We start from the raw sequence: 24921 nt of genomic DNA, 5'->3' as shown, positions 1-24921 counted from the left end.
TTACAGCCCGTCATGGATACAGATGGCACGGAGACAAATGCGTGAAGCGGCTCATCCCTCTCCGAGAGGGAGAGAGAGGAATGAATGTGTGCACTCAGCTGGCTTCCTCCTTTTTATTTAGTCAGGGCTCCAGTCCACAGCATATTGCTGTTTCTTCTGGCCTCAACATGCCCGGCTCTCCTGGTCACCAGCCTGTGATCTGTGAGCAACTGCTCAAGCCTTTTGTCACACCTATGAGCTTGAACATCTTCTAACCTTGAACACTTTTTTAAAATGTGTGTGTGTGTGTGTGTGTGTGTGTGTGTGTGTGTGTGTGTGTGTGTGCAGCTGCCGAAATGCATGTGTGGAGGTCAGAGGACAACTATAGGCATCATTCCCTCCTTCTGCTTTATGGGTCCTGGATGCAGAACCCAGGTAGTCAGGATTAGCAGTGAACACCTTCACCCACTGAGACATCTCACTGCGCCAACCAACCTCCAACTTGACTGCCCAAGCAAAATGGTTGTGCCCTGAACTTTGAGAAGAGTTCTCCTTGCCACTGCCTCCCAAGGTGACAGTCTTTGATTAGCCTATAGGCTATCTCCTGTCGTCATTGGCCTGTGTCCATATACTGAGCCTACCCACTCTATATGCAGAACTCTTTGATCAGCTGGGTGAACGGGACCCTCGTGTAGACACAGGTGTGTGCAAGGGGCTGGGATGTGTGACTCTCTGGTGACGGGGAAGGGGGATCCAAGAGGCTTCCTGTGCAATGACTTGTGTCCTCTGCCCCTGCTCAATACCCAGCTCAGATGCACCACCTGCATCTCTCAATGACCGTGCCTCAACCTGCCTAACCTTGCACTTCGGCTGGTCTGACGAGTCCGGGTTAATGAAGGGTAGGTGTGAGGTCATTTGGCATTCGGCTGTCAGGCACTCAGCTTTCCCCAGCCCTCCACAGCCAGGTGTTTCTCGACACATATATGAGGCCTGCTGCCGGTGGCCCAGTCTCGCTCTGAGACTTCAATAGCTAACACTGGCATAGTGATTCTCAGGCTGGGACATGGCATAAGTACCACACAGCGCCCCTTACCATGGTGGGTACATCTAGCATCACAGACTCTGTGAAGCTGACAGCATAGGCTTGAACAGCTGCCGTACCTCAGCTGGGACCTGCCACAGAGTCCTTTCTTCCTTGGAGACCCTGCTTAATGCTGGCAGCCTTCCATGTGGGCAGGGTATTGGTCAAAACAGCATCCCCAGCTGTGGAATAAGCTCTCCAGCTACAAAAGGAATTCCTACATGCTGTTCTCCCTCTATCACTCTGGGGAATATCAATCGTGTGTTCTTTATCCAAAATTCTTGAGACCAGAGTGTTCCGATTTCAGGTTCTTCTGGATTTGGGAGTGTTTGTACAGACATAATAAGATGTCTTAGGGATAGCAGGCAAGCTGAAACTCAAAATTCGTTCACGTTTTATATATACTGTTTACACAGAGCTTGAGGGCATTTGTACATTTTTTTCTTAAAAAAATAATTGAAGCTTTATTTTGGGAGATTAGGGAGCTGGCTTGAGTTTGAATCACCAGCACTGACATAAAGAGCCTGGCATGGGTGTGCCTGTACCCCACATTGCATGGCAGAGAGGGGGGTTCTGAGAACTCAATGGCTGGCCAGCCTAGTCAAAGCAGCAAGCTCTGGTTCAGTGAGAGACCTTATCTCAAAGCAACAAGGTGGACAGTGACATCTAATAGCCTTCTCTAGCCTCAGCACATGAGCCCACACACACATGTGCATGCATTTTACACACACACACACACATGCACACAGCACCCATGCAAGGTTTCATCGTTCACTTGTAGTATCAGGCCAGGACTCAAAAGCTTCGCACTTTTTTGGTTAGGGATGGTCTATGAGATGCAGTAATTTCACTGTCTGTGAAGTATGTGCCCAAGCCATGAGATCTCTCAAATTATTACTGGTTTGACAAGCTCCCTGCCTTCTCTGTCTCTCTATCTCTATGTGTGTGTCTATGTCTGTGTTTGTGTGTGTGTGTGTATATGTGTGTGTGGGCACATGCATGCTCACACAGGTCCATACATGTGTATGGAGGCCAGAGGTCGACATTGGGGTCTCCCCTTTACTACTCTTCACCTTATTTTTTGAGGCAGGGTCTCTCACTGATCCTGAGCTGACTGGATCAGCAAGACTAACTGGCCAGCAAATCTCAGGGATCCTTCTACCTCCGTCTCCCCAGGGTTGCAACCACAGGCGCACACTGTGGTATCTGGCTTTGTACATGAGTACTGAGTTCCAAACTTGGCCTCATGCCTACGTCAGTCACCTTACCAATGAGCTCCTTCAATTATTTCCCCTTCAACTGGAAGTCGTGTGACATACCAACACTTTAAAAACGGGCTTTTTGGCATAACCGGATATCAACCTGTAGAAGAAATAGATCCATATCCATATGCAAAAAACTCAAGTCCAAATAGATCAAAGACCTACCTCTGCAATAAAGCCAGCCACACTGAACCTCATAGAAGAGAAAATGAGAAGTACACTTGAACGCATTAGCACAGGGAATCACTGCCTACATATAAGCCCAGCAGCACAGACACTGAGAGAAACAATTAATAAATGGGACCTCCTGAAACTGAAAAGCTTCTGGAAAGCAAAGGACACAGTCAACAAGGCAAAACTGCGGTATACAAAGTGGAAAAAGATCTTCACCAACTCCACATCAGACAGAGTTCTGATCTCCAAAATATACAAAGAACTCAAGAAATTGGTCATCAAAAGAATAAATAATCCAGTTTTTAAAAAATGGAGTACAGACCTAAACAGAGAACTCTCAACAGAGGAATCTAAAATGGCTGAAAGACACTTATGGAAATGCTCAACATCCTTAGTCATTAGAGAAATGCAAATTAAAACAACTCTGAGATTCCATCTTACACCTGTAAGAAAGGCCAAGATCAAAAACACTGATGACAACTTATGCTGGAGAGGTTGTGGGATAAAGGAAACACTTCTGCATTGCTGGTGGGAATGTAAGCTGGTACAGCCCCTTTGGATATCAATATGGCGATTTCTCAGAAAATTAGGAAACAACCTTCCTCAAGACCCAGTAATACCCCTTTTGGGTATATACCCAAAGGATGCTTAATCGTGCCACAAGGACATGTGCTCAACTATGTTCATAGCAGCTTTGTTTGCCATAGCCAGAACCTGGAAACAACTTAAATGTCCCTTGACCAAAGAATGTATAAGGAAAATGTGGTACATTTACACATTGGAGTATTACACAGCAGAAAAAAAATAAGGACATCTTGAAATTTGTAGGCAAATGGATGGAGCTAGAAAACATCATATTGAGTGAGGTAACCCAGACCCAGAAAGACAATTATCATATGTACTCACTCATAAGTGGTTTTTAAACATAAAGCAAAGAAAACCAGCCTACAAATCACAATCTCAGAGAACCTAGACAATAATGAGGACCCTAAAAAAGACATAAGTAGATCTAATCTACACGGGAAGTAGAAAAAGACAGATCTTCTGAGTAAATTGGGAGAATGGGGACCATGAGAGAGGGTTGAAGGGGAGGGGAGGGGAGGGACAGGAGCAGAGAAAAATGTGTAGCTCAATAAAATCAATAAAATCAATAAAAAAATAAAAGGGGGCTTTTTGCTCATTCAATACATTTTTGTGCATTTCTTGTTGTTGCTGCTGCTGCTGTTTTGTTTTGTTGAGATAGAGTCCTGCTCGGTGACCCTGGCAAACACGGAGTTCACTAAGTAGCCCAGACTGACCTTGAACAAGTGCTCCTCCCAACTCAGTGTCCTGAGAGTTGGATTATAGGCGTGTACCATCACACCCACCGTCATCTGCTACATTTAGCAGGATGTCATTGAATAGAGACCCACGTGATGCTCTGAGGAATGCCCAGGTGACACAGATCCCTCTGTATCAGGCTCAAGCAGGAAACAGAAACCACAAAGTCATCTGACCCCTAACACTTTAATTAAGGAGAATCTTTGGACTAGAGAACTGGCTCAGTTGGTAAAACACTTGCCATGCAGGCATGAAGACCCGAGCCCGGATCCCTGGCACCAATATAAAAGGAAGTGTGATAGTGTGCTCTGGAACCTCAGCACTTAGCCAGAGGTGGGAAAGAGAGGTGAATCCTCGAAGCTCATTGGTCAGCCTGTCTAGCCAACTGGCGAGCTCCAGTTTCAGAGAGAGCCCCTGTCTCAGAAAGGAAGGTGGAAAAGCAATTGAGGAAGATTTGCTGTCTCTGCACACACAAATGTACAGGTGCTTATGCAGGTGTGCAAGGACACACACGTGAGCACGTAAACTTGTGCTCAACACATGAGAAGCTTTACAGGTTAGGGATATAGCTCAGCTGGTAGATGCTTGCTTAGTATACCCAGGCTCTTTTTTCCATCCGTTAGGCGTTGTTGCTGTTTAGCTCATGCCTGTAATCACAGCACTTGGAAGCAGGAGGACCAGATGGTCAAGGTCATTCTCAGGAGCCTGCATACTTTGGGGCAGAATTAAGCCTGGACTGGGCAGTGTTTGGGTAGAGAAAGTCCCAAGGAACACCGCTCCAAGAAAGGCAAAGCAGGCGGGTAGGTGCCCCACTGAAGCTATGAGCTCAAAAGCTGGATTCCCAGCAGTGCCAAACCCAGTGCAAATATCCTCGTTGGGAAAGCCACAGCAAGGTAGACACCAGCGCTGGGTATTCAGCTAGGGCCTAGAGCACCTTTGGCATTCTATAAGAAAAAACAAAGACAACCACACCAGAACCAGCAGGGAAAGCCTTTTCCTTCTGTGTGCCCACTCCAGGGCATTGAGTGACAAAGTTTAACCACAGACTCACCGCTAAGATGAACCACTTACTGGGCCCAGCTCCATTAGCACTGAGCAAGTGACAAAGGGCAGTAAACTGGCCAGGCACAGCAGCATAGACTGGTAACCCCAGACCTTGGAAAGCAGAGACAGGAGGATTGCTGCAAGTGTGAGGTCAGCCTAGTGACTACACAGCTAATTCTAAACCGGTCAGGATTACAGAGGAAGACTAAAGCTTAAATAATAATAATAGTAATCATAATAGAAACTTCCACAGACTAGATTCTAACACGGGCTGGAAATTTTAGCACAGTCAGGACTGTGAACGCTTGATACCTTTTTTTCAGAAAGGGCGAGAACGGAATCAATTCACAGCATGTTTCAGAAACCCTGAATCTCTTCCAGCAAAGACAGCGCCTCTGGCTTGGTAGGCGCTGGGAGCTGCTACTCCGCTGAGCCTGCTCAGTATCTCTTAAAGTCTGTGCTCTGTGAGCCAGAGCAGCGATTAAATGGAGCTAAGAAGGGAACTCCTCTCCTGCCTCCTCCATATTCCTGAGGGGAGCCTCGCGCTCCTCAACTTTCCTATTTGCTTCTCACTTAGTGTGGAGAAGAGGAGGGGCTTCCTAGCTGCTATAGTTCCACTCCACAAGCCAACGTGTGTGTGTGTGTGTGTGTGTGTGTGTGTGTGTGTGTGTGTGTGCCGGGGATGAGGCAGGGATACTCAACTCTTAAATATGCATCGACCACTCAGTCATCCTGACACACTCCTCTTGAGTATGTCAATTTTAATTTTTTTTAACATGGGAACCATAGAAATCATGGCTGTGTGGGGCTTATGAACCCGAGGGACTCCTGTCAGCCAACCATGGGACAGAACTCCACGTCTATCTAATGAGTCAGAGCTTCTTTCTAGATGGAGACAAAAGAAGGCCCCATACTAAGTGAAGACCATAACATATAGCCTTTAATAAAGCAGGTACTAATTATCTTTGGTTTATTTACTTATTCCTCATTTTTAAGGCATGGTCTCATGTAGTCAGACTGACCTTGAACTCACTTTGGAGCCCAGTAGAACCATGAACTTTTGGTCTTCCTGACTCTACCTCCCAACAGCTGGTATTCTGGAAATTAGTCACCAGGCCTGGCTTCCTTGTATTTTTTAGACTTAGCATAGAAGGACATTTCTCAAAAATTTGGAAGCTGTAGTCTAGATGAGTTGAGGGTCCCCTGGAAATAAACACAGGCTGCAACAAACCAGGTAATATTAATCTTGTGCCTATACAGCAAAGAACCACTATTGTTGTGGCCTCTATTACTCTGGGTCTTATCAGTTCCCATGACCATCAGTGGGCCTGGCTTTGTAAGAACATGTTGTGGGTCTGGAGAGACAGCTCAGTAGTTAAAATTGTGAGCTTTGCCCACGCCAGATGCTCACAATCACTGTAACTTTAGCTCCAGAGGAATCCAGTTCCTCTGGCCTCTGAAGGCACCTGCAGGCCCAGACCCATACCCACACATAATCACACATATAATTAAAAATAATAAAAAAGAAATCCAGCACCCCATGTCCCTCACACTGGTACCTACCGGCTATGTCTTGCGGGTCCTTTGGGGCACGTTCTCTTTGATTCCTCTTTAGGTCGTCTACCTGACTGAGTAACACTGTGACTTAATCCTGGCTTTTATTTAGCTTGTATTTATGCCAGGAGAGAGTTTAGGGGACAGACACATTCTGTTACTTGTTAGTCTAGGGGAAGGTTGTATTTTCTTCCAAAAGAGATCGACAAGGGCACTCCTGTAGGCCCAGAGCTGTCCAAGGAATCTGGAAGTCCAAGCCTTTTAGGAGCATCGCCTCCAATGCCTTCCTTTCCCATGAAGGGCTCTGGCCTTGCCATTGCACACCACCTTGCTGGGAAGCATGGCCTTTGGTGCTACTGAGTAAACTCCACTCAGTTTGGAGTGTCTCGGCGCTCTGAACACCTGACTCGCCACACCAAACATATCACATACCATGCCAGGTGACATTAATAACCGACTCCTGCCCATGCTGGACTGACTGTACACAAATGATCACAGATGACAGGGCCCTCACGAACTAGTGCTAATACCCTGCTCACTCTCTGCTCTCTTGGACTATTTTTTTTAATTTTTATTTATTTTTATTTTATGTGCATTGGTGTTTTGCCTGCAGGTATGTCCATGTGAGAGAGCTGGATCAACTAGAATGGAGTCACAGACAGTTGTGAGCTGCCCTGTGCATACTGGAAATTGAACCCAGGTCCTCTGGAAGAGCAGCCAGTGCTCTTAACCTCTAAGGCATCTCTCCAGTCCCCTCTCTTGGACTATTACTAAGACCAGTTGTCCCGGGTTGAGGGTCATAAGCAGCAAAGAGTCTGTTTGCTAGAATGTTCCCTCAACACGTGCCCAGGCTGGAGCTAGGAAAAGCTGAGCCTCTGTTCACCATGAAACAGCCCGGCAGAGCTTGGCTTCTTCTAAAGTTGACATGAACCATAATGAGTGTCTGTCGTGGGGCCAAGAGGACCTGGCCTTTATTCCCACATCTCTATCAGTTGTTGAGTATGGTACTTCCCAGAACAGGAGAATTTATTTATTTTTGGTTTGTTTATTTTTGAGATGGTGTCATGTAGCTCAGGCTTGCCTCAGACTTGCTCGATAGTCTAGGATGATCTTGAACTTCTGATTCTTCTGTCTCTACCTCCTGACTGTTGGAATTACAGGTATATGCCACCATGTCCACTTGAAGAGGGGGACTTTCGTAGCTGAGGCTATCCCTGGAGGTCTGAACAGCCAAGGGCCTGTCTGAAGAGAGTTCCCCAGTATGGGGGCATGTCCTCCCTGAAGATCTGAGCAGCACATCTCCATGTCGTCACACATGTGGTGATTTGATGTTTTGATAACCATACATAAAGTGTATGCTATGTGCCAGGGGGCGGTGGCACACACCTTTAATCCCAGCACTCGGAAGGCAGAAGCAGGCAGATCTCTGTGAATTCGAGGCCAGCCTGGTCTACAAAAGAGCTAGTTCCAGGACAGGCTCCAAAGCTTCAGAGAAACCCTGTCTTGAAAAACCAAAAAGAAAAAAAAAAAAGAAAAGAAAGAAAGAAAAAAGTATGCTATGTAATTGCACACATTCCAAAGATTTATTTCTGTTTACTTATGTGTGTATGTGTGTGTATGTGCATGAGTTTATATGTACCACATGCATGCAGGTGCTCATAGGGGGCAGAGAGTGCCAGATCCCCTGGAAATGTAGTTACAAGCAGTTATGAACCACCAAATATGGATGCTGGGTACCACATCTGGATCCTCTGCAAGAACAGTAAGCGCTCTAACCACTGATCCAGTCCTCTAGCTGGCAATTATCCATATTTTACTTTATGTATTTAAAAATGTTCTCTGAAAAGGGATTTCCTGAGATGTTAAGGATTCTATTTGTAAAACAGGTGAACCACTGTACTGCCTGGTTTGGTGTGTCAACTTGACAAAGCTACAACCATCAGAGAGGAAGGCACCTCAGTTGAGGAAATGCCTCCATGAGATTCAGTTGTAAAGCGTTTTCTCAATTAGTGATCAATGAGGAGGGCCCAGGCCATTGTGGGCGGTGCCATCCCTAGGCAGGTGCTCCTGGGTTCTATAAGAAAGCAGGCTGAGGGCTGGAGAGATGGCTCAGAGGTTAAGAGCATTGCCTGCTCTCCCAAAGGTCCTGAGTTCAATTCCCAGCAACCACATGGTGGCTCACGACCATCTGTAATGGGGTCTGGTGCCCTCTTCTAGCCTGCAGGCATACACACAGACAGAATATTGCATACATAATAAATAAATATTTAAAAAAAAGAAAGCAGGCTGAGCAGGCTATGAGGAGTGAGCCAGTAACCAGCATCCCTCCATTCCCTCTGCATCAGCTCCTGCTCCTGCTTCCAGGTTCCTGCCCTGTTTGAGTTCCTGTCCTGACTTCTTTGGTGATGAACAGCAATGTGATAGTGTAAGCCAAATAAACCTTCTTTTTCCCAATTTGCTTTGTGGTCATGGTGTTTTGGTGCAGCTATAGAAACCTAACTAAAATGATCACTCTCTGATAACAGAAGTATGAGCATCACCTTCTTTCTTAGGAGAAACCGGCTTCATCTTTCTCTAGTAGCTTTCCACCCTCTGTCCTCTATGGTCTCCCAACACACTCATCACATCCACACAGTCTCATAACAGACTCAAGTTCAGTTTTCGTTTTCCCAGGGTCCTTTTAGCTCCCACCAATGAATATATAAGGTGGACAGTGGCATTTACCGAAATTCAGAACTCATAAGTCTCCTACATTTATTGATCTTTCAGTTGGAGACGACCATATAACTGAAGTGATCCCATGCCAGCCTCCGGGACAAGCAGTACCTCCTCCACACACTTTTCTCCTGCCTCCAGATAGACCCATAAGTAACAACCCAACCTCATCCCCACGAAGAACAAGGCTCTGAGAAGTGGTAGGGCCATACAATGGAAGGGGCCTATTTCCATAATCTCTCAGGGAGGGAGAATTTACCCTGACCTGGAATACGTACCTGTACCACTGGAGTCTGGTTGGAGCCATTAGTTAGGATCCATCTGTCTCAGTGTCTCAGGTTTGTGTGTGTGTGTGTGTGTGTGTGTGTGTGTGTGTGTGTGAATACATTTAGTAGCAGAGCTTCCAGACTATCGATCTGGGGTCTAACCCCATCTGAGACTGTTCAATAAAGGATCTGAAGCCAGGAGAAGGTAATGAATTTGTCTAACCTCACACGTGATGGCTGAGATTGGGACCACAGTTCCAGCTACCCCTGTCGATTTCCTTTCCCTTATGCTAATCTGCCTTCTACAGTCGTACATGTGTGTGTTTGTGCTGGACCCAAGAGGCCATGAGCTTTCTATTTCAGCAGGAGGGAGGGGCAGAGGGATGGAAGGGGATACATTTTCTTGGCCTGCATTAGCGAGCCATTAGCTACCCACAGTGATCAAATTATCTGGAATGAACACTCAACTCCACATCACATACATTTAAAGGGCAGACTCGCTCACAACTCTTTCTAGCATTCACTACCTCCATTTAGTGTAGGCAAATGTGATGTGAACATTCGGTATCGGGGAACTACAGTGTCATTAGGTCCTTGACAGTTCTCCGTCATACTCTCTATTAAGGGCTCATAATGACAAGTTTGAATGTGAAGGAGTGTCACTTTGATGGTTCCAGATGACACATATTAAGAAAATAAAGTGTAACAAAAGCATTGACCTTGAAAATGATAATGACATAAATACAATTTATCATTTAGTGAGTGCAAGTTGTTACTGCATAAGAAACCACACACAGAGACAGACAGACAGACAGACACTTATCAAATTGCCATAGTCAGCTTTTGTCATGCTAGCAACCAGCTCCCAAAATCTTGGTGGCTTCTGCAACAAATTTTAACTTTTGTTCATGTATGTACCTTAGGCCTTTCCACTCCAGGATCTGAGCTGTGGGAGCAGCCCCAGGCAATATGTCTTTTTAGTAGAAGGAAGTCAAAGACAGAGAAACTTGCCTTGCCATGCCTATGTTTCTGTTTGGACAGGTCTGCATCACGTAGCTGATAACGGACAAGGGTGTATGAATCCCCACTCAGGAAAAAGCATCTACTGGAGACAATAATAAAATGCCAGCCCTGCAAGATAAGTATTAATTCTACTCCTCTTCTTAGGAAAAATTTGGCTCAGTTCCATGTAGAAACCAGAAATATCCCTTCTACTTAGGGCGACAGGAAAAGGTTTTGGTAAACTCTGAGCTTGATTTTGAAGGTTATGTAGGTGTTCATGGGTAGGAGAAAGAACAGGGAACTTGTCAGCAAAAGGAACCCCAGAGCACAGAGGTGGGGAAGGGATTTAGTTAAGCAGCCTAGCCACAGAGTTGGTGATCTATAAAAGTGGAACGGAGGGGTGTTTTGATCAAGGGACAAGTTGAATGCTGGGTCAAGAAGTCTCAGTGCACCTGTCTGGAAGCTGGTAGGCATCTTTGGGCGAGAGACTGCCATGAAGGAAAAGATCACATCTGAAAACCTGATCTGACCAGGAGTGCAGGTGGGCGGAGAGAGGGGAAACTGAGAGCAGGGAGACCACTAAGGTCCAAGATGTCAGAACTGAAGCAGGAGTCTTGAAGCGGGGTGGTGAGAACAAAAGCAAGGTCAGACCTAGAAATTCAGAACCCAAGGCTTAGGAAGTGAGAGCCGCTTCCATCATCTACCCAGAGCCCCCAAGATAATACAGTAATTAAGTCCATGGGAAAAAGTTGGCGGTGCCAGAAAATCGAGCCCAAAGCCTTGCACATTATTTGGTTCAAAGATTTATCCATGTTTTGCTGCTAAGTATGTATGCATGCATGCATGTATATATGTGCACCACAGGCATGCCTGCTGCCCTTAGAATCTGGAAGAGGGTGTGGGACCCCCCAGATCTGCAGTTATAGACAGTTGTGAGCTGCCATGTGGGTGCTGGGAATCCAAGTCCTCTACAAGCACAGCCAAATTCACTATGCAGCCCAGGATGATCTTGAACTCTTGGTGATCCTCCTGCCTCAGCCTTCCTGAATGCTGGGATCACAGATGTGAGCCAACTGAGTTTTTTTTTGTTGTTGTTTTGCTTTGGGTTTTTTGTTTGTTTGTTTGTTTGTTTTGTTTTTAACAGTAGCTGGGATAGTGGTGCACATTTTTAATCCCAACATTCTGGAGACAGAAGCAGACCCGTGGATCTCTGTGAGCCCTGGGCCAGCCAGAGATACTTAGTGAGAACATGCCTTGTAAAAGAAAGAAAAAAAAAAGTCATTCAAATTAAAGCTTCAAGACAAGATCTCCCCCTCTCTGGCAAGGGCTGTTTGCTCCTGTTCCTTGCATCTGAACAGGTTCCAGCTGTCCAAGAGCTTTGGGCTTTGGGGAGGTGAGAAACAAACCACAGCCACAGCCCACGCCTAGATGGCTAGAAAGAGGACTAATGGCCAATTTCCACACGGAAGCCTGACATCCAGCAGGTGGCCATCTCCAGCAAGCACCTTAAAAATTCAGCTCTCAGACTGTACAAAGGTGTCTCAACAAACGAGATAAAAATAACTGTGAAAATGCCTTGCAGTGTGGTAAGCCATCATTAAAACATATCTATTTGAAGATTTTTCTTCCCTGGGGTCACGGCTAAGATACCTACCTAATGGGTTTGAATGCTCCTTGATTTAAAAAAAGATTTTTTTTGCAAGAAAATTCTAAACTGTATTACGATCAAAGTTAATCTGTTTCAAGAGGATTTGTCAAGGAAATAATTCACTTTGGCCATTAACCAAAAAAGGGGGGAGGGCGAGAAGAAAGCAAGCAAACAGCGGCCCTTGGAAAAGTGGCCTTTATCCAGAAGACCACATTTTGGGAGACGCCAGCAGAAGGCCTCGGGGGTCCAACGAGTACCGCCTGGAGAGCCAGGAAGGACCCGCCACCGCTCCGCCTTGAACCCACAGGGACACAGGGAGGAGACCCCTGGACTAGACAAAGGCTGCAGCCCCAGGAGGCCGGGGTGCGCGTGCGCCATGGAGCACGCGCGTGCGCGCGGCGGTCAGCGCAGAGGCCCGAGGCGTGGCGGGACCCGGGAAAGGAAGCGAGGAGATGGGCGAAGCCTGGCGGCGCGGGTATGGGGGAGGAAGGGCTGCAGGTCGCTCGCGCGCGCCCCCTAGTGACCGAATGGGAAGGCGCCCCGCAGGCCTCACTGCCCGCCCCTCCCCGCGCGAGGGTCGCGCTCCCGTGGCTCGCGCCTGCGCCGCCCGCCGGCCTCGGGAACGCGCTCTCTCGGCGGCGCGCGCGCTCCCAGTCTCCGCCACCCACCAGCTCCGGCACCAGCAGCAGCGCCGCCGCCACCGCCCACCTTCTGCCGCCGCCGCCGCCGCCACAGCCACCTTCTCCTCCTCTGTCCTCTTCTGTCCTCGCCTTCTGTCGATCGTCAGGTAAGTGCCTCAGCTCTGAAATCCGGTCCGCATCTGGCCCTGTGCGCCATCCTCCTGCCGCCCCTTGCCCCAGAGATGGATTTAGGGCGCTGGGCATCAGTCAGGCGCAACGGAGGGGGCCTCGGCGCTAGGGAGCTGGGAAAGAAACGCGTGCAAAAGATGCACGCACGCGGGTGAATGCGTGTGTCTGTGTGTGCTGGGGTCCGCACCATCCATTCCACGCAAACGGGGGGGGGGGGCGTCTGTGCCAGCAGGGTGGGGCGCGGATGGCGGTGACCTAGGGGAGGGGGTTTTTCTGTGCTCTGAATCGCAGCCTTTTGCCGCAATGGGCGTGTGTCTGTGTGTGTGTATGGGGGTCCAACGATGACCCCCGAAACTGAACCTGAAATCAGATTTCTCTGTCCCCGATTGCCATCAGTCCCAAGGAAGGTGTGGATTGGATTCTAGAAAAGATGACTGCCTGCATGCCTCTTCCCACACCTCCCTGACAGAGATTCTGACGGGGCCTTCACTGGCCCTGATTTAAGGCGGTGTCCCGCCCCCTCCCCTTTTCCTCCTTCAGAAGCCGGCAGGGGACATTTGGGGGCTGGGAGGAATCGGGAGGATGGGGAGGGGTCCAGGCGCTGTCACTTTAGCCGCCCTTCCCCCTGCGCGCGCTTGGTACAGTGACAGGGGCAGCGCCGTGCCCGAGAGAAGGTAGTGCGCGGATCCCAATGTGGAAGCTCGAAGAGGCAGGGATCGATCACCTGGCCTCGCGGTGTCAGCGGGCTTGCCAGCCGCGGTTCCCCGCTCGAGGGCTCGCACCGTCACAGCCCAGCACAGACCTGCGCGAGGGCTGCAGGTGAATTTCAGGGCGGATTCCTTTCTCTGCGTTCTGCTCCCGGCTCCCGGCATGTGCGCTCCCTGCCGGAGGCACGGGCTGGCGCGCAGGGCTCGCCCTTCACTGCGGCAGTGGGTGTGGACCTGGGTGGGAGAGGAGGGGGAGAGTAGGATATGTCTCCTCCCGCTGCTACCCCTCCCCCGGTTTTTTCCCCCCTCTGAACGCGAGGTGCCATCTTTTTGCGGCGAGTCACGTCTCTATCGTATCGTGCCAAGTGCCGTGGCCGGGCTTTGGAGGACCCGCTGAGAAGAACAGGGGCATGATGAACGTGGACATCTTGGTGTTTAGCTTCTGCGCCATGCTCACCCGGTCGTTCACCTGGAGTCTTCGTCGGGAGCTTGCTGCTTTGTTCGTCGAGGTTGTGTGATTTAGGATCTGCCCTCCTAGCCCTGGTTTTTTGGCTTTCGTTCGACGAGGATATTTACCCAGGCGCTGCGCGCAACTCCATCCTTTTTTTCCCCCACCACTCATTTCAGACCCTTTGTTGGATCTGCTGACTTGCTGGGGTCTAGTCACAGCCCCCAGGGCACGCATGGAACGTACGTGACCCTGCACACCCCTCTCCCCCAGTTCGGCACAGCTTCAGGGAGCGTTAATTGCGCCACACGGGTGGTATTCGAGGTAGATTCTCGTGTGCAGGTGTCCTCAGAGGAACCACGTCCCTCCCCACATCCAGGGCGTCCTGGGGACAACACCCCACCATGTTTCACCCTCACAGCTCACCCTCGGGAATGGGGGAGATTCGGCAAACTTGGCTTCCCCACCACCACCTTTGAACCCTCTTGCCTCTCCCGGTGGGAGAGTGTGAGGAGGGGACATGAGATCCCCAGGGATGCAGCGGCCACACCCATCCCTCCCAACCCACAGGGAAGGGGGGGGGGACGGTTAGGGGTTGCCATGGGAACCATACCAGCCAGAGGAGGAACCTCTGGGCGTTACCCGGCCCCTTACTCAGCAGAGAGTCGGAATCCTAGGGTAGTCTGACAGTGCCTGCTTGTCCTACTGGAAGACTCCAGGGAAGGAGTTCCTCATCCCTGACCTGAGCGTTGGCACTGGCAACCATAGCCATCCAGATAATAATAATTTTTATTATAGGCATACTGACTGATATTATTTTGTTAATATTATTTAAATGAGGGACTTTCACTTAAAAGTCCACATTTACAACCTCCCTTGAAACCGAAGAGGGATGGAAATCGAACAGGTCCTAGCAGCCTCCCCCATCCTGCAGTAAGCCCCAATCTTCGAGGTTTTCTGGTTTATTCTACCACTGAATACTGGTGCAGGCGTGCAGTTTTGAGACCAAGCGAGCACCTCTTAAGGGCCGAATCGCCCACGTCAGCTGCCCAGCTTGATCTGCATTTCTGAAAATGTCTCGGCTGGGGGTGGAACGCCCTCTCCCGGTCAGACCGCGGCCTGAGGCTGTGGCGTCGTGCCTGGGCCCGCCCGATAGAGACTTCCAGCAGCTGAAGGATGGATTCAAATATGATCCATCCCTTGTCCCATGACAGACTGCTGGGAGCAGGATTCTTAAACCAGAAGAAGCCAGGCTCTTGGAGTGGGCGCGGAATAGGGAAGCCTGAGAGGGAGGTTTTCTATTTTGGCCAGTTGGGCAAAGGTGTCACAGTCCTGTAGGTGGGAGGTCGACGGGAGGGGGAGGAAGGATAACATTTCACCACGTGCAGAAACAAAGCACGGAACACGCGTCTTCGAACTCGCTCCATTTTGCACTTATTGGCGGTCGAGTGACGTACTGTGGTCGCCAAGGCCTGGGTTGTTAATGAAAGATCATCAGGGATTGCTGCCTGGCCCTTCTGCGGAGATTGAGAGGTTCCGTTCCTGGCTCGGCCCTAGCTTTAACAAACCTGCTTCACTTCAGAGCTAGGAGTTTGCGCTGAGTCAACCTGGGCTCATCTAAAGGGGTTCAAGTACCCAACAAGAGCTAAGATTTCAGCCACTACCTCAGCAGGTGGGTGAGCCCTTTTATGTTCCCCGAGGCCCTATTCACCCTCTAGCGCTCAGGAACTTGTAGCTCCAAGTCTTTTTTTCACCCAGGCTGGTTAGCATTGGGTGGATGATGGGAACTGGAACAGACAAACCATTCCCTCCAGGTCTTTTTTGGCTCCCTCCTGGGCTTTTCAGAACTGCCCAAATTTTGCAAGATCCCTGCCCTGCCCCTTCAATTGTCAGGTCTCAAAGCAGTAAAGGAAGTGTGGACCTTCTGTAGGTTAATTCTGTGGTTACAATCCTGAGATGTCATCTGTGTTTGATGCTGCCATTTGTGTCTGCCACATAAGAACTGCTTGCCAACTCGCCATTTTGCAAAGCTTCTCTAAATAAATGGTTATCCAGCTAAGTGTGCCCATCCCTCCCCCAGCTGCCTGCAATGCCTGCTGATTTTTGTGCACCATTTGCCTTGCTGGCAGATGTGTATAGATTACAGCAATAACCTGACTTGGCTTTGGAGGTCATTTTAGGATGATCTGAGTATTCCTTAGCTTGGCTAGGTTTTTTTTGAGGGGGGGGGGGGCTTAATTGACAGCCAGCCTGTGGTGTGTCTTTCTGGCCCTGCACAGACCCCTGTACACACACTTGCATGGTGGTGGAAGGGCGTGGTTCTTAAGTGGCTTCTAGTGTCAGGCTCTGTTCCCTAGAGATGAACAAAGGAAACAGATAGTGCCCAGGAATTGCAAGAAGAAAACTTAGTAATGGTTTGGTTAAGGTGAGGCCAGGCTTGTTACCCCCCGGGAAAATGAGCCCTCGAACTGAGCAAGCTCTTTGACCCCCTCGTCCTTGGAAGGCTAGACAGGGCTCTGGTGCCCTTTGTGTAGACTGACTTTTCCCACCCCCTTTTAACATCAATACATCCAGTCCACTGATTTAAAACTTTAAGGATTTTTGGTTTTTCTCCATCTCTCCTCAGTGTGTTGCATATGACTTTTGTGATTCCCTGGCTGTGTGTGAAAAGATGCATTGTTTTTCCAATTGAATATATGAACCTTTCCAATGATGCTTTCCCTTCTATGTGTTTAGTTAAGATTTTTCTTGATCCCCTCCTGAAAAGGAATCACTTCAAAGGAGATTGTAAAAAAAAATACCCTTAGAGACTTAATACAGAGCTAGACATATAATTGGTATTTGGCCCATAATCATTTAACAGATAAGTGAATAAAATGGAGAGACAGAGGTCAGGAGGGTATCAGAGAGAAAGTAGAGTGGGATGCATATTCAAGGTCACAGCATCTGGGAAGCCTGGGGACGAATCCAATCTATTTTCCTGCATGCCCAGCTGGTGCCCAGACAGCTGCCTGTGATCTACTGCTGCTCCCATAGCTTCCACAGGTGGCTCACCTGCCCCTTGTTGGTGAAAAGGGGAGGAAGAGTGGAGAGAGGGGAGAAGAAGAGGCCGCCTATGAGGTGGTCACAGTCCTGTTGCAGGTGACTGGGATGCAGGTGGGGACCCTCACCCTCTCCACTCCCTCCACTGTCATTCATCAGCACTTCAGAGACCGTCATTTCCCTTCACCCTCAGAAACACCCCCTCTGACTACTCAACCCACAGGAGTTAGGGGTACCTGGCCAGGAGAGAAAGAGAGATGTCCCTAACTGCTCAATGGATCTTTTCCTGGAAAATCACAGTCCTCGGATGGTGGCTGAGATGCCTGGAAAGAAGTTGCAGGGGGGGGGGGGGCGGCGCCGATGCTGCTGGCATCTTGTGGGTAGAGGCCAGAGATGCTGCTAAACATTATAGGACAGTCCCCAAATGGCACTGGCATGCCCTTTTATAGAAACAGTGTTTCTCTGGCACTTTTTATCTCAGTTATATACATTGAGTGTCTTCTAGGAGGACTGCAGGCTGCTGGAGGCCACCTCATATGGTCCTCACAGCTACCTCGCTTACAGAGTGTAACTGTTACCATCCCTGAGAGACAGAGATGCTGCAGTCAGAGAGATTTCGTAACCAACTCGGGACACACTGCTAAGCTCCATGAGGTTTAGTAGACCTTTCTGGGCTAGCCTGGGAACCTAGTCAGACTTCCCAACCACCCAGTCTTTTTGTATCACAGGCTAGACTAAGTTACAGATGTGTGGATTTAAGTGTTCGGTGTCTGATTTTGACATCTGGAGCAAAGGACTTTGTTCCATCTTGGTGCTCTGCTTATCACACAGAGTGGGAATCTTCCCCAGGGACATTAACCCCCACCTGATTCAGGGATCCTGGACTCATCTGTTATGTGAAGGGGCAGCCGGGTGTGATTGACTCAGAGACAACTGTTAATTAAGACTGGGGGATGGAGGGCTGGGACGATGGCTCAGCTGTTAAAATGCCTGTCCCCCAGCATGAGGGCCTTCCTGAGTTCAGATCCCCAGCCCTTACATAAAAGCTGAGTGCTGTGGTATGTATGTATCTGTTACCCTAGTGCTGGGCAAGGGTGGACACAGGTGGGCCCCTGATGCTCTTTCCAGAAAGTTTAGTCAGATTCACGAGCTCCAGGTTCACTGAGAGAGTCTGTCTCTACAAATAAGGTGGAAAATGATACAGGAGGACACCCAATGTGAGCATACATACAACTATGCCTGTACACCACACACACACACACACACACACACCGTGCGCGCGCATGCATGTGCACACTCAAAGCATATATACACAAAGATTAGAAGACATATATACACAAAGATTGGAAGATCAGTCAGATTCAGCTGTGGTCGGGGTGAAGTCATGAAGTGTTGGGGGATGTCTTAGATGCTGTCCCTCCCAGGGGTAGAGAACTGGCACCCATAGCTGAGGCCCAGCTCTGAAACATATGTAGAGTTGTGGGCACAAGAAGCCTTCATTGCAAGCATCCTGGGTCTTCCTGGGCAACAGTGGCCCTGGAGGCTGTGCTGGCTGCCTGGTGAGACTCTGAGATGCATTTATGTTGTTTCTGGTGCTACAGAGACTGCTTGGGCCACAGGCTCACTGCTGCTCTCGGCAAGGGAGCAAGCCTCCGGCCTACCCCACCAGCGCCAAGGACGGAGTCCACACTGTCACACTTGCCTTGTCTCAGTGCTGTCACTTTGCCAAATGAGTGGCTAACCAGGAATTTCTTCCCTGCCTCCAGTTGCTAGACTTCGTGGGGAGGCAGTGTTGAGTTCACCCCAGATACCTGTGGCATTCTGGGCTCTTCTGTAGGGGTGTGCGTAGAACAGGCTTCTGCAAAATAACAGCTCAAGTGACTTCCAGGCCATTATCTTAACCTTTTCTCTCTGCTCATGGTCCAGCAGGCTCTTCACTCAGCCCAACCAGCTACTCAGTAGGAAATCCCAGGAAATGTATCTTGAACCTCAGCTACTCAAGGAAGTGTAAGTGCCAGGAAAGCAGGTGCCCAGCACAGAGCAGTGGCCTGCCAGCAGAGGTCATTTGGTTTAGAGTCCTTAGATGCCAGTCCCAGCTTCCCCCAGCAATCCAACATAAGGTGGTGCTTAGCTTCTTGGGAAGTTTTTTTTAATATATTCATATGTGACCCAGGGTATAATAATGCCTGACTAGAAGGTTGCCAAGGAGTTTAAATGAGGTGATGTGGTGCTCACCATGGCCTGGTACGTGACTGCTCAGTAAATGGCATCCTTAACAGGATCCTTTGGATGGGCACCTGTGATATAGCATATGGAGGTATCTTGAGCCACTATTGGAATATGCTGTAATGGATAAATTATACCAAGTAGGAACGAAGCCCAGATCCTCTGGAACTGGGCATTGTTGTTTGGGCGGAAGTGGATCTCCAAGATCACACACACCCAGGTTTAAATGTACACACAGGACTCTTGCCACAGCAGGGACTTATCTGTTGTCCTGCTTCTGTCTGCTTCCTTCCTGAAGCCTGCTCCATGCCAGGAATAAACTGCGAACTCTCCACACCAGCCTTCCCTGCATGCCCCGCACTGGCCCTCGCTCTCTTCCTTCCTCCCTCCCTCCCTCCCTCCCTCCCGGGAAGGGTGACCTGTCTCCGTGTGTCAGGCCCAGAGGGCTTCTGGTTTACTCATTGAATAAAAGCTACTGCTCAGGACTGAGAAAGTAATGGGCGTGCCTGTGGGGAGATTTCAAAAGGAGTGATTCCCATCCTGCAGAAGCCAGTAGGTGAGCGGCCTTCATGGCAAATGATGTCAAAAGGCAGAGTAATGTTAAGTAAAACACACTCCTGGGAGATGGAGCCTAGGATTTCAAACACCCAATAAGCAGAGCCATGTGTGATTCAATAAAACACGCTAAAGAAGTCTCTCTGCCATGAGATCAAGACTAAGATCAGGATACATCACTTTCTGAATCGTTTTTAATTTTATTTGTTTGTTTGTTTAGTTATGTGTGTGTAGATGTGTGCCATGTATGTAAGGCTGCTCTCGGAGGCCAAGGAGCATCAGATCTGATCTTCTGGAGCTGAACTTACAGGACGGGCTCTTAACCACATACCCATCTCTCCAGCCCCTTGAACGTGTGTGTGTGTGTGTGTGTGTGTGTGTGTGTGTGTATCACATGTATTTACTTACTTAATGAATATGCATGCATGCATGCCACAGTTCACTTGCAGGGTTCATAGAACAATTTGTGAGAGTCAGTTCCCTCCTTCCAACATCTACATCCTGGGTCTCAAAGTCAGGTCATCAGGCTTGGGAACAAGCGCTTTACCTGCTCAGCCATCTCACTGAACTATGCTTATACTTTTTGGAAGAAAAAAATTATTTATGTGTGCGTGTGTGTACAGGCTTGTGTGGTGTACGTGTATACGTGCTATATGCACATGTATATGCAAGTGGAGGCCAGGGGACAGCACCAGGTACCTTCCTACCTTGCTTTCTACCTTATTTGTTTGTTTACTTACTTAAAAGTTTTTATTTTATGACTGTAGGTGTTTGGTCTACCTGTAAGTGTGTGCACCATGTATGTGACTGGTGTCCACAGAGGCCAGAAGAGAGTGTTGGATCCTCTGCGACTGGAGTTACAGATGTTTGTGGGCTGTGATGTTACTGCTGAGAATCAAACCCAGGTCCTCTGGAAGAACAGCTAGTGCTCTTAACCATTGAGTCTTCTCTCCAGCCCCCTAATTATTTTTGAGGCAACATCTCTTGATGAATCCAGAGCTAGGTAATTGACTAGACTGGCTGGGTCATGAGTTCTGGGATCTCCTGTCTCCACTCCCTGCTTGATCTCACCTGTTAGGGTTACAGATGAGCATCAGTAGTTCTGAGAACCTAAAGTAAGGGTTCCTAGGCTTGGTGGGAAGTGGCTTGGGAGGTAAAATGTTTGTCATACATGCATAAAGACCTGAGTTCAGATCCCCAGCACCCACATACAAGCCAGGTGAGGCAGTGTGGGTCCTCACGCTTTTAACACAAGCATTTAAGTGATGTCTCCCCAGCCCCTAGCTTGTACTTATTTAAGTGATGCAGTTGTTGTAGCAAGATATAATAATTATATGGTGGCTCACATTTTATGAATAGGATAGCAAATAGGATAGACAGAGAAGGTTTCTCACAGCCTACATGGCCTTGAACAAGAGCTTGGCTGGGGCAGGAGGCTTCCCTGGCAGCAGGCAGGCCCTGTGAACCCCAGCCTTGATGAGCTGGTCTTTCATTTCTTACTGCAAGAGGCCAGGAAGGCACCTATTGGAGAGACTTCTGTGTTAAGTGAAAGGCAGGTGTATTCTTGCCTGTCTCTAAGGCCCCCAGAACTCCAAAATCCTTCACATAGAAAACACATCAGGCTCAAATCTAAATTCCTTCGACCCCATACACATGCTTGCCTGTTGTGAGTGTTTGGAAACCGTGTCTCCCTCTATGGCCCCACATTTTTAATTTTTTTTATTTTATATGTTTAAATGTTTGTCTGCATGTATGTCTGTGCACCATGCATGTGCCTTTGCCTGTGGAGTTCAGAAGAGGCATCAGATGCTCTGGAACTGGAGTTACAGTTTTGAGCTGCCGTGTGGGTGCCAAGAATTGAGCCCAGATCCGTGGATGAGCAGACATTGCTCTTAGTTGCCCAGCTACCTCTCCGGCCCCTCCGGCCCCACCTTCCCTGAGCACTCACTCCATTTCCAGTAGACTGCTAGCCTGCAGGGTCCACTTCTCACCCCTCCCCCACTGCCCGGTCAGTGTTGGGGTTAGGGACAGATGTTGCCACCGCTGGTTTTTATGTGGGTTCTAGGGGTCTGAACCTGGCTCTCCATGCTGTGTGGCAGGCCCTTCACCCACTGAGCCATCCCCACCAAGCCTCAGGTCACTTATTTCACCAAGTTATTTGTCTTGTCATGTCCTTCCCTGGTGCCCCCCTCAAAAAGGGGGGGGGGGTTTACAGATGAGTTAGCAATCTGAGACCAGTCCTGAGAGAAGGTTTCAGCTTAAAGACTGTCTTTGGTTACCCACATCCATAAATGTGAATATTTGCTATTGCATGTCTGAAGCTTTTATATTGAGTTTGCTGAAAACCTGGTCACTTTTTAACTTTGATATTGGCAGTGCTTCAGAATCCAAGTACATTTATGTTACTAGTCAGAGGAAAAGTTGGCTATGTGAATTCAACAACGTAACCGCCGGATGCCTCTGGGGCACAGTGCAAACCACAGTGTGGACCAGTAGGAACAGGCCTCTTTCAAAGCTGCCCATGGCATAGAAGACTTGGACAGCATTTGGGGGAACTACCAGCCTATTCCCTGCCTGGTCTTTTCCCAAAAGAACACAGGAAACACTAAATGGCCTCAATCTGTTCTGGGCACACCGGTTCTGCCTCAGCCCCATCCCTACACAGCCAGATCAGAATAGGAAGATAAATTTTGCACAAACACACAAAAAAATCCTAAATTCCGTCAATGGAAGATCCTTACACACTCCCAGGACCTTCTTTAAGCCTGTTGAATATTCTCCTCCAATAATCCCTGGGAATGACAGGCCTCCCGGGTGGCTCAGTGCTGAGCTCCTCCTCCAGGCTCCAGAGTCCCTCCCTCCGCTGTGCCTGGAAAAGGCTAATCATGGCTGTGCTGTTCCCTGCAGAGTGCTAATAAGGACTGAGCACACTGAAAATGCTTGCCTTTTGGTATCATAAAAACATAAACAATCGCATCCTGGCGCTTAATGGCTGATGGAGAGTTGCAGAAAAAAAAGTCTTTTGATAATCAGGATTCATGCCCTAAGTTGACAGTCAGGACCAAGGCTTAAAATAAGACTTTAAAAGATTTGATCCATCATTTGTCGCTGGCAAGACTGAATTAGAGAAGCCAGTGACCCGCTCACCACGTAGTCTTGGCCATCATCCCTGCTGCATCCTGAATTTAACTACATTTCCCATTGGCCAACAAGAGATGTTTGGCAAAGAAGGAGAATTCCTGGACCTCTATGCTTCGCCTGTGAAGGGGGAATGATTCCGTCTCCCCTTGAAGTGGAGTGGATGGTAAGGCCTCGGCCTCTGTTTTCACAGAGCTTGAATGAAACTATCCGTAGGAATTCCTTCGGGCATCTCAGAAGTCAGTGCCCAGGGAGGTGTTGTCTCCCAGGAGCCACTGCCGATGCCTGATCAGAGGTCCCTCGTGAGCTGAGTGAGCCCGCTGCCTGACATGGTACAGCTGCTGCCACCCTGCCCGTTTCCAGCCAGCCGGGGGCAGCTGGTCCCCTGTGATGAATACCAGGTCAGCACAGGCTGTACCCAGAAGGAAGAACAGGTGGCCAAAGTCCAATCAGAACTAGCCACGTCTGTCCCCATTTTAGAGAGGAGGAGACCCAAAGTCAGGGTGCAGGGCACTAGGTGTGGCAACCTCCAGTGATTCCTAGCCCATGCCAATTGCTGGCTTCTCCAGAAAGGGGCTGGGACTTCCTCTTGAGCTCAAGCTGTGACCCTTGAATGGAATTTCCTGGGAGCGTTCCGGTTTTTTTATGGAATTTTCAGTTTCTTCCTAATTGATGCAGGCTTGATACAGAACCTCATATTCTAAATATTCCCAGGGTGGCTTCTGCCTGCCAGTCAGTATTAGCATGTGACAGGAATCAACTAAGGCAAGAGTAAATTAGAGCCGGACATTGACTTTGACAGCGTGACCCTCCCGTGGCTCATTACTGAGTGGCTTTAACTGAGCGGCAGCTGAAGTTCATTGGCTTAGCCCTGTGAGTGGAAGTTGTCTTCTTGCCCTCCCAACCCCCAGGACTGGGGCTTCATGCATACTGAGCAAATGTTCTACCAGCGAGCTACAGTTGCAGCCTGAATGGAAGAACTTCTGAAGTATGGGGCCAATGGCAAATCTGTAGGACCATTGTGTAACCCCACCCTGACAGGGGCCGTTGGCTTCACCTTAAGGGTGGGCTTCAGTGTCTTCTGACCCCACCTCACTGCTCCTTTAGAAGCCCAAGATCCATTACCGTATGCTCCTTGCCCCCTGGGCTGTTGCAGCCTGCCACCTTCCAGTCCCCTATGTGGCAAACTCCAGCCTTAACGCTTTCCTCCCTCCACATCGTGGAGAGGACCCACGAGTTTCCCGCAGACACCACCCAGCCGGCTTTGTCTCTCTACTTCTGCATTCACTGCCTCCAAAGTGAGTTTAGTCCTTACCCTGGAATCATTATAAAAACGATATTTCCTAGAGAGAGTTCTAAAATTGATGTCCAACCCACTTTGCGTTCCATTGCCTGACTCTCCCAGGAGCAACCTGTTGTCAGTCATGCCCCTGTCCACCCATAAATCCCCAGTCATGTTCTCTGTCACCTGCTAAGCCAAGCCTGCCCTCATGCCCGCCACCCAGACTCTGAACCTCCCATTCTCACTGCCAGCCGTATCTCCTTCATAGATGGCACCACTTGCTGCTGCCATCCACAGGGCAATCCTCCTGTCTCAACCTCCTGGGTGCTGGGATGACAGGGTGTGCCTGCTAGAACTCTGGGTGAAGGCAGTGTGTGCTCCTAAGCTATGCAGGTTGGTGCTGGGTGAGCCTGACCTGTTTCAATAAAACAAGTCTCTCCCTGCTCATCCATGGTCCCACTGGTCTGAATACCTAAAAATAAAAAGCACATTTTCTATGAGATACTTGATTGCTGTCTGTTCTACTTCAGACCAGCCAATCAGCCAGTCTCTTCCGTGATCCAGATCTGTCTGGCTGTCTGAAGACACACAGAACACAACAATTATTGGTCGAGTTTATTTTACTAAAAACTGTGCCTTGGTCCTCGTTCTCACATGAGGTTGGATCAT

The 24921-nt window shown here is 49.0% G+C and overlaps 1 protein-coding gene across 8 annotated transcripts in view; it reads left to right on the top strand.

Moving 5' to 3' along the window:
• Positions 1–12700: 12700 nt before the first annotated feature.
• Positions 12701–24921, top strand: part of Mapt (microtubule associated protein tau) — a 95613-nt gene continuing 83392 nt past the window's right edge. For all 8 annotated transcript variants that reach the window (XM_038326540.1, XM_038326548.1, XM_038326542.1 and 5 more), the window contains exon 1: positions 12701–12832. The gene's annotated coding sequence lies outside the window, so the exon portion shown is untranslated. The remainder of the gene's footprint in view (positions 12833–24921) is intronic.

This window comes from Arvicola amphibius, chromosome 4, assembly GCF_903992535.2.
Source record: "Arvicola amphibius chromosome 4, mArvAmp1.2, whole genome shotgun sequence".
NCBI classification, from domain to species: Eukaryota; Metazoa; Chordata; class Mammalia; order Rodentia; family Cricetidae; genus Arvicola; species Arvicola amphibius.
Note: the sequence above shows the minus strand (reverse complement) of the source record. Positions and strands in the feature narration are given on the sequence as shown.